Below are 10,044 nucleotides of genomic sequence, written 5' to 3'. Positions count from 1 at the left end.
ACTACTGTGGGCAGGAATCCCTTGGAAGAAATGGAGTAGGCATCATGGTCAACAAAAGACTCCAAAATGCAGGAGTTGGGTGCAATCTCAAAAACAACAGAATGATCTCTGTTTGTTTCCAAGGCAAACCGTTCAATATCACAGTAATCCAAGCCTACAGCCCAACCAGTAATGCTGAAGAAGCTGAAGTTGAACAGTTCTATGAAGACCTATGAGACCTTTTAGAACTAACACCCCAAAAAGATGTCCTTTTCATTATCAGTTCAGTTCAGTTCAGTTTAGTTGCTCAGTCATGTCTGACTTTGTGACCCCATGAATCGCAGCACGCCAGGCCTCCTTGTCCATCACCAACTCCTGGAGTTCACTCAGACTCATGAACATTGAGTCAGTGATGCCATCCAGCCATCTCATCCTCAGTCCTCCCCTCCTTCTCCTGCCCTCAATGCCTCCCAGCATCAAAGTCTTTTCCAATGAGTCAACTCTTCGCATGAGGTGGCCAAAGTACTGGAGTTTCAGCTTTAGCATCATTCCTTCCAAAGAAATCCCAGGGCTGATCTCCTTCAGAATGGACTGGTTGGATTTTCTTGCAGTCCAAGGGACTCTCAAGAGTCTTCTCCAGCACCACAGTTCAAAAGCATCAATTCTTCAGCGCTCAGCCTTCTTCACAGTCCAACTCTCACATCCATACATGACTACTGGAAAAACCATAGCCTTGACTAAACAGACCTTAGTCGGCAAAGTAATGTCTCTGCTTTTGAATATGCTATCCAGGTTGGTCATAACTTTTCTTCCAAGGAGTGTCTTTTAATTTCATGGCTGCAATCACCCTCTGCAGTGATGTTGGAGCCCCAAAAATAAAGTCTGACACTGTTTCCATTGTTTCTCCATCTATTTCCCATGGAGTGATGGGACTGGATGCCATGATCTTCGTTTTCTGAATGTTGAGCTTTAAGCCAACTTTTTCACTCTTCTCTTTTACTTTCATCAAGAGGCTTTTTAGTTCCTCTTCACTTTCTGCCATAAGGGTGGTGTCATCTGTATATCTGAGGTTATTGATATTTGTCTTGGCAATCTTGATTCCAGCTTGTGTTTCTTCCAGTCCAGTGTTTCTCATGATGTACTCTGCATATAAGTTAAATAAGCAGGGTAGGGACTGAAATGCAAAAGTAGGAAGTCAGGAAACACCTGGAGTAATAGGCAAATTTGGCCTTGGAATATGGAATGAAGCAGGGCAAAAGCTAATAGAGTTTTGCCAAGAGAACGTACCGGTCATAGCAAACACTCTCTTCCAACAACACAAGAGAAGACTCTACACGTGGACATCACCAGATGGTCAACACTGAAATCAGATTATATTCTTTGCAGCCAAAGATGGAGAAGCTCTATACAGTCAGCAAAAACAAGACCTGGAGCTGACTGTGGCTCAGATCATGAACTCATTATTGCCAAATCCAGACTAATATTGAAGAAAATAGGGAAAACTAGACCATTCAGGTATGACCTAAATCAAATCCTTTATGATTATACAGTGGAAATGAGAAACAGACTTAAGGGACTAGATCTGATAGAAAGAGTGCCTGATGAACTATGGCATGAGATTTGTGACATTGTACAGGAGACAGGGATCAAGACCATCCCCATGGAAAAGAAATGCAAAAAAGCAAAATGGCTGTCTGGGGAGGCCTTACAAATAGCTGTGAAAAGAAGTGAAGCGAAAAGCAAAGGAGAAGAGGAAAGATATAAGCAGCTGAATGCAGAGTTCCAAAGAATAGCAAGGAGAGGGAAGAAAGCCTTCCTTAGCAATCAATGCAAAGAAATAGAGGAAAACAACAGAATGGGAAACACTAGAGATTTCTTCAAGAAAATTAGAGATACCACGGGAAATTTTCATGCAAAGATGGGCTCAATACAGGACAGAAATGGTATGGACCTAACAGAAGCAGAAGATATTAAGAAGAGGTGGCAGGAATACACAGTAGAACTGTACAAAAAAGAGCTTCATGACCCAGATAATCATGATGGTGTGATCACTCATCTAGCACCAGACATCCTGGAATGTGAAGTCAAGTAGGCCTTAGAAAGTATCACTATGAACAAAGCTAGCGGAGGTGATGGAATTCCAGTAGAGCTATTCAAATCCTGAAAGAGGATGCTGTGAAAGTGCTACACTCAACAAGTCAGCAAATTTGGAAAACTCAGCAGTGGCCACAGGACTGGAAAAGGCAATGCCAAAGAATGCTCAAACTACCGCACAATTGTACTCATCTCCCACGCTAGTAAGGTAATGCTCAAAATTTTCCAAGCCAGGCCTCAGCAATACATGAACTGTGAACTTCCAGATGTTCAAGCTGGTTTTAGAAAAGGCAGAGGAACCAGAGATCAAATTGCCAACATCCGCATGATCATGGAAAAATCAAGAGAGTTCCAGGAAAACATCTATTTCTGATTTATTGACTGTGCCAAAGCCTTTGTGTGGATCTCAAGAAACTGTGGAAAATTTTGAAAGAGATGGGAATACCAGACCACCTGACCTGCCTCTTGAGAAACCTATATGCAGGTCAGGAAGCAACAGTTAGAACTGGACATGGAACAACAAACTGGTTCCAAATAGGAAAAGGAGTACCACAAGGCTGGATATTGTCACCCTGCTTATTTAACTTCTATGCAGAGTACATCATGAGAAACGCTTGGCTGGAAGAAGCACAAGCTGGAATCAAGATTGCCAGGAGAAATATCAATAACCTCAGATATTCAGATGACACCCCCCTTATTGCAGAAAGTGAAGAGGATCTAAAAAGCCTCTTGATGGAAGTGAAAGTGGAGAGTGAAAAAGTTGGCTTAAAGCTCAACATTCAGAAAACGAAGATCATGGCATCTGGTCCCATCACTTCATGGAAAATAGATGGGGAAACAGTAGAAACAGTGTCAGAGCTTATTTTTTGGGCCTCCAAAATCACTCCAGAGGGTTATTGCAGCCATGAAATTAAAAGACGCTTACTCCTTGGAAGGAAAGTTATGACCAACATAGACAGCATATTCAAAAGCAAAGACATTACTTTGCCAACAAAGTTTCGTCTAGTCAAGACTATGGTTTTTCCAGTAGTCATGTATGGATGTGAGAGTTGGACTGTGGAGAAAGCTGAGTGCCAAAGAATTGATGTTTTTGAGCTGTGGTGCTGGAGAAGACTCTTGAGAGTCCCTTGGACTGCAAAGACCCAACCAGTCCATTCTAAAGGAGATTAGTCCCGGGTGTTCATTGGAGGGACTGATGCTAAAGCTGAAACTCCAGTACTTTGGCCACCTCATGTGAAGAGTTGACTCATTGGAAAAGACTCTGATGCTGGGAGTGATTTGGGGCATGAGGAGAAGGGGCCGACAGAGGATGAGATGGCCGGATGGCATCATTGTCTCAATGGACATGAGTCTGAGTGAACTCTGGGAGTTGGTGATAGACAGGGAGGCCCGGCATGCTGTGATTCATGGGGTCGCAAAGAGTTAGACACGACTGATCAACTGAACTGAACTGATGTTAGTACTAACTAGAAGTGTGTGTGCTCAGTCTTGTCTGACTCTTTGCGACCACATGGACTGTCACCCCCCGGTTCCTCTGTCCATGGGATTCTCCAGGCAAGAATACTGGAGTGGATAGCCATTTCCTTCTCCAGATGAGATATTCTTGATCCAAGGATTGAACCTGGATCCTCTGCATTATAGGCATGTTCTTTACCATCTGAACCACCAGGAACTAGAAGAGTAACTGGTAATTGTAACATGTCTCCATGAGTTCATTTAGCATAGTGTTATACACATGTCATACCTTCCTATTCTGATAGCAGAAGTAAAAATGTGAAAGACAAACAGAATCAGCACATTGTGTAATTCTTCACATTACTCAATCATCATTCACTTGTTTCTTTGTTCTTCCCTTCACTCCAGCATCTATTACATGTGTAGATCATTATGAATCTCTGTGGCTTTGCAACTCACGACCAGTGGCATCTGAGAATTTGTTAGGAATGCAGAATCTTGGGCCACCCCAGATTTACTGAATCAGAATCTGTGTTTTAACAAGATCCAGATGATACAAGTGAACATTAACATCTGGGAGGCCCTGCTGTAAGAATGAAGGAGTCTGTTCGGTGTCTTCTAGGAGCTCAGCATTTCATTGGGAATGCAAACATGTGCATAGGTAGCTAGTATGGCTCTCAGACTACATGCCTCAGTGCGAGCAAAATATGACTTTATTTTTCCAGTAACTGAGTTTGATTCCTGTTTCTAGCTCCATATGTGACATGATGGAAACTTCATGTCAGACAACGCAGAGCATGTCTCACTCTCTCCTGATGCAGTAGCAAGTTTTGGGGATGAGGAACTTGCAGTAGCAAGTTTCAGGGAGCGAACTAATGATCGTTCATTAGTCATCTGTTCATCGGGGAGTCCTCTGGGATTTCCATGGGTTGCATTGCCTCTTGGTGTCTGACTGATGTGATAGTCTTACTGTTTTTTAAAAATTATTATTATTATTTTTATGGGCCCCTTAGAGTCTAGTGACTGAAGGTCTCTAAGCTTGAGGCCACATGGGCACATGGGGATTTCAGTGGGGCTTGCCAAGGTCTAGTGGGCTTGGACATAGGCCATGAGCCTCTACCCAAGAAGTAGAACAGGTAGAGAGGGTATATGCGTGTATGTGTTTTCTGAGCTCCACTCTGGACTTTGCTCTTATTTCTCTCTCTCTCTTACTCTTGCTTCAGCTCAGGAAACCTTTCTATGCTCAGAGAAGTCCTTCCCTCTCTTAATTTCTTATATTTTCCTCAGGGCCACCAGCATGGTTTCTTAATGGGTTTAAGTTCTTGGAACCACAATTGCAAAGAAATTCTGCCATACGCAATTCCCTGAGGCAAGGGCACTGGGCCTCCTCTTCATTTGCATGAGGAAAGCAGGGGAGAGTCCCTTGAGGCAAATTCAAATGAATAACATCTCAGCAATATTACTTTGCTAAGAATAATAGAATGGAAGAATAAAGAGAGATTAACTATAGAGTAAGACATAAACTGGGGCTTGACTGTGTAGCAGCACATGAACAAGAAAGTCATTCATTAAGGAGACGTCACACAAGTTTCCATCTTTAACCAATGACGTCTTCTCTGTGTTATGGTGAGCATGCCTGGAGCCATGCTCAACCTTCAAGGATGAATTCAAAGATGCCCTGTGTGGGGCCTGGACGGTGCCAACTTTGCTCCTTTGCCTGCTCAACAACTGAAAGCTGCTGTTGAAAATAAGGTTGTCTTGTCTTCACTGGAGTAACTTTTCTTTTTTATTCATTTGGCTGCACTAGGTCTTAGTTGCAGCCCTCAGGATCTTCAGTCTTCGTTATGGAGTGCGGGTTCTTAGTTGTGGTATGCAGGATCTAGTTCCTTGACCAGGGATCGAACGTGGGTCCCCTGCATTGGGGAGCATCAAGTCTTAACCACTGGACCACCAGGGAAGTCCCTGGAGTGAATCTTTTAAGGACTATGGGCTGAGACACTTTGGTTGTTTGTTCTCCCTGAGACCACATGAAGGTTTGGATGTTCTACTTTCTGTTCCTGTCCAAATCTTCTTCCAGTGGGAAACATTCAAAGGGCTGAACGTGTTCAGTACAGGATTAAATAAAGTTCTGTCAAGTAGATGCACCATCACGGCTCTTCACTGCGCAACTCTCAGTTTGCGTTTTCAATGCAAAGTAGGGTTTCCTCCTGTCTTTTTGTCTGTCTGTCTTTGTGTGTCTGCTTCATTCATTCTGCCTTGTGAGACTGTTGGATATTTTCCCAACTTGGTACCTTCTATGATGGTGGAAGTGCTGAAGAATTGATGCCTTTGAACTGTGGTGCTGGAGAAGACTCTTGAGAGTCCCTTGGACAGCAAGGAAATCACACCAGTCCATCCTAAAGGAAATCAGTCTTGAATATCCATTGGAAGTACTGATGCTGAAGCTGTAGCTACAATACTTTGGCCACCTGATGCGAAGAGCCAACTCATTGGAAAAGACCTTGATGCTGGGAAAGATTGAAGGCAGGAGGAGAAGGGGATGACAGAGGATGAGATGGTTGGATGACATCACCAGCTCAATGGACATGAGTTGGAGCAAACTCAGGGAGATAGTGAAGGACAGGGAAGCCTGGCATGCTGCAGTCCATGGGGTTGCAAAGAGTTGGACATGACTTAGTGACTGAACAACAGCAATAATAATAGAATATTGACTCATAGAGTAACAGATCCCAGCCTGGGGATCATGTAAGACATTGTGCCAGCTTGCCTGGTATGAAAACAAATAACCATTTTTCTTCTCTTTTAATTTTTATGTATACTACATTCAGAGTGTCTTCCTCCTGTGATCAGATATCATTAACTTAAAAGGGAAAGTTTTTCTGAACAGGTTGTGCCACACAACCTGTTGGCAATGAGGCTGGGCCATTGTAAGAAATTTTAACCTGGTACCAGCGTCAGTGTTCATCAGAGTTGCTTTTTCACAGGAGTCATTTTACAGGTTTTAAGCACTGTTGTAGATATATTTGTTAATTCGTTTGGGTTTCACAACAACCACAGAAATAGATAAGACAGGTTTTTCCTGTCTCATAAATGAAGAGATTGCAGCTAACGCGATTTGCCTAAGGTCATGGAAGTAGTCCCCAGTAGACGTGGAACTTTAGCCCAGATCATCTGATTTCAAGGCTTCTGATGCACAACGTTGACTAGAGTGACGTAGGTTTATTTCTTCATTCAAGTCTCTACTCGATAAACTTGCGTAGGTTTATCATCAGAGGCCTTGAAATCGGATGATCTAGGCTAAAGTTCCCTGAACATCCTTAAAATTCCAATAGGTTGACTTATGTGGTAACTGGTGTGCGCACGTGTTGATTTTGCCTTCTCCACACCCAGCCCCCTTACTTCTGATGATAACAGAATGCTGATTTTCCCTTGAGGGCTGAGTCTTCTCGGTTGCATATAGGTTTGGTGGGACAGCACCCTGGTTCTTCACTGGCCTAAGGCTGAGGATTGCTTGTCTCTGACTTGAGAATTTGAATCTTTAGCTGGTGACTTGATGGGAAAAATTTCCCCATTCTGTGGAAGAATCCCTCAGGGACTCCAATTTTCTGTTATCTACATCTTTGTGGCCTTCCTGGCCCTAATCCTTCCCAGGCCTGTATGATTTGATTTTTCTTTCATTTTTATGTAGTAGTAGAAGTAGTAGTGGGTGTTCAGTTGTGTCTGACTCTTTGCAACCCCGTGGACTGTAGCCCACCAGGCTCTTCTGTCCATGGGATTTTCCAGGCAAGAATACTGGAAAGGGTTGTCATTCCCTTCTCTAAGGGATCTTCCTGACCCTGGGATCGAACCTGCATCTCCAGCATTGTTAACAGATTCTTTACTTCCTGAGCCACAAGGGAAGCCTGAATTTCTTCAGATCCTTCTAATGAATCCCTTTTGTGATTAGGCTAGCTAGGTTGATTTTAGTTGCTGACACCTAAATTTCCCCTAACTTATATAGGAATTATGAAAGAAGTCAAGAAGAGAAACAAGCCTTTTCTTGTGACAGATTTCAGTACTGTCAGATACATCCCCTTCCTTTTATCTCCGTGGAAGAAGAAAACTTTCCCACTCCATTAACGCTGAACTTGACCATTTGACTGTCTTTGGCTTCAGAGTGGGCAAATAGTACTTCCTCAGCCCCTGATTTGGGCCTGAGAATGTCATTTGCTTTGGCTAATGGGATATTGGCAGGTGCAAATTGACAGAGGCTCTTGCCATCTGCTGTGGCCTGAGAACATTCCTAGATTAGTCCACAGATTTCAGGAGGAAGCTGAGAATCTCAAGGTACAGGGTCAGTCTGTTGAGCAGCCCAGCTTACATCAGCAGATTCCCAGCCAGTCCAAGGATATGTGAACTAAATAAGCGTTTATTATTGCATACCTGTGAGATCTTTTGCTGTTTGTTACGCAACATCTTTATAGCAATAACAAACCTACCCAGGAATTTGTATTAAGTCCTGTACTGGGTACAAGAAAAACCTAAAAGATATGGAATAAGAGGTAGATATAGGCTGGAAAAATGTTGAAACTGTCATGAAAGCCTGAAGAAGTGATGGCTCATGTTATATAACCATGAAGCATTTGGTATAATGATCTGTGAGAAACCAGAAGTTAGAAATGTAACCAATGAACAGTGGATTTCCACAACATGGTTTCTATTATTGAAGCATTTGCTACCTTCTTTTAGCTACATATGATGAACTCAGAAAATAAATAACAAGCTGGTTTGAAATAGAGAGAGATAGTAGAGAACCCAGAAGGGCTAGTGGTAAAGAACCTGCCTGCCAATGCAGGAGACATAAGAGACCCAGGTTCAACCCCTGGGTTAGGAAAATCCCTTGGAGGAGGGCATGGAAACCCATTGCAGTATTCTTGCCCGGGAAATCCCATGGACAGAGGACCCTATGGATTGCAGTCCATAGGGTAGCAAAGAGTCAGACATAACTGAAGTGACTTAGCACGCATGCATGCAGAGAACCCAGAACTTGCTGGCCCAGGGAAAAATAGATTTCTTGTACTATTTTTCTATTCATTTTCTTTTTCTGTGATATCTTTGTCTGGTTTTGGTATCAAGGTGGTATAAAACCTTACAAAATTTGTTTGGAAGTGTTCCTTCCTCTTCAGTTTTTGGGAAGCATTTTGAGGATAGGTGTTAACTTTTCCATAACTGTTTGGTAGAATTCACCTGGGAAGCTATGTAGTCCTGGACTTTTGTTTCTTGGAAGTTTTAACATTACTGGTTAAATTTCTTTACTGGTGATTGGTCTGGTCATATTTCCTATTTCTTTCCGGCTCAGTCTTAGGAGATTGTACCTTTCTAAGAATTTGTCCATTTCGTCCAGGTTGTCCATTTTATTCACGTATAGTTGTTCATAGTGGTCTCTTACAATCCTTTACATTTCTGTGGCATCAATCAGTGAGAGATTCTTAAATGGAGATGTAGCCTGAGACCAAGGCATTCAGGAGCTTCACCAAGACATGGCTTTCTACTCTTGCCTTTGCTCCAAGGCTTACAGGTGAAAAGCAAGTGTTGGGTTGTAATGCCTTTCAAAAAGCCCTTGAAAAAAATCAAATGGCTATTAGAATGTCCTTTCAGCCGGATCTTAGTAAAGCTTAAGGTTGTGTCTTCCAGAAGTTTGCTAACCCAGACCCAGCTATTAAGTCTAGAGAGCCAGGGGCATGTCTTGAAAATAATGGTGAGTATGGTTTTTGGAATATGAAATAGACTGCATTCATTAATAATATACAAGTACAGTAGATGTTTCAAAGAGATTAAAAATCAATGTATGGCAAAACCGATACAGTACTGTAAAGTAAAATGAAGTAAAAATAAAAATTAAAAAAAAAATAGAACTTTTCCTTCTAAAAACTCAAAATGTCTAAGCAACTATAAACCAGAATCTTTCATACAAAGACAATGTACAATAAAGACATGGAAATTTTAATATAATGGAATGTAAATTAGAATGAAATATCAGGTATGTCTCTTCTCTGCTAGAAATGAGTGGAGATATTACTGCCATTAGCAGACTATGAACACACAAATGTTTACAATAATAAAAGGCAAGTATCAGTGATTCAGGGAGACTGTCACAAGTCATATGATAAATATCAGGAAACAAATTCAGAGCAGGAAGTTCAGAATTAAAGACAGATGAAATAACACTCCTAGTGAGCTCTCTGAGACCCATCATTGAAAAATAAGGAAGATCAAAATTAAAGTTGGCTAAGGCAGATTTTCTTTAGTGCATTTCTTAGCTTTCACTTCTCAGATCACCAAAAATTACAAAGTTAAAAATGGAATGAATGTGTCAATAATATTTAAAACACTCAATAATTTTAATAATGAAAGAAGCTGATTTTACCTCCTTATGTTTTACTAGTAAAAATTGAGACCAGTTTTCTGAAAGCTTTATGTGATATAGTTTAATGAAGTTGACCCATGCTGACCCATTTTTAGTAGTGATAAAGAACT

This window comes from Ovis canadensis, chromosome 2 (genome assembly GCF_042477335.2).
Source record: "Ovis canadensis isolate MfBH-ARS-UI-01 breed Bighorn chromosome 2, ARS-UI_OviCan_v2, whole genome shotgun sequence".
Taxonomy (NCBI): domain Eukaryota; kingdom Metazoa; phylum Chordata; class Mammalia; order Artiodactyla; family Bovidae; genus Ovis; species Ovis canadensis.
This window is presented reverse-complemented; position numbering follows the sequence as displayed.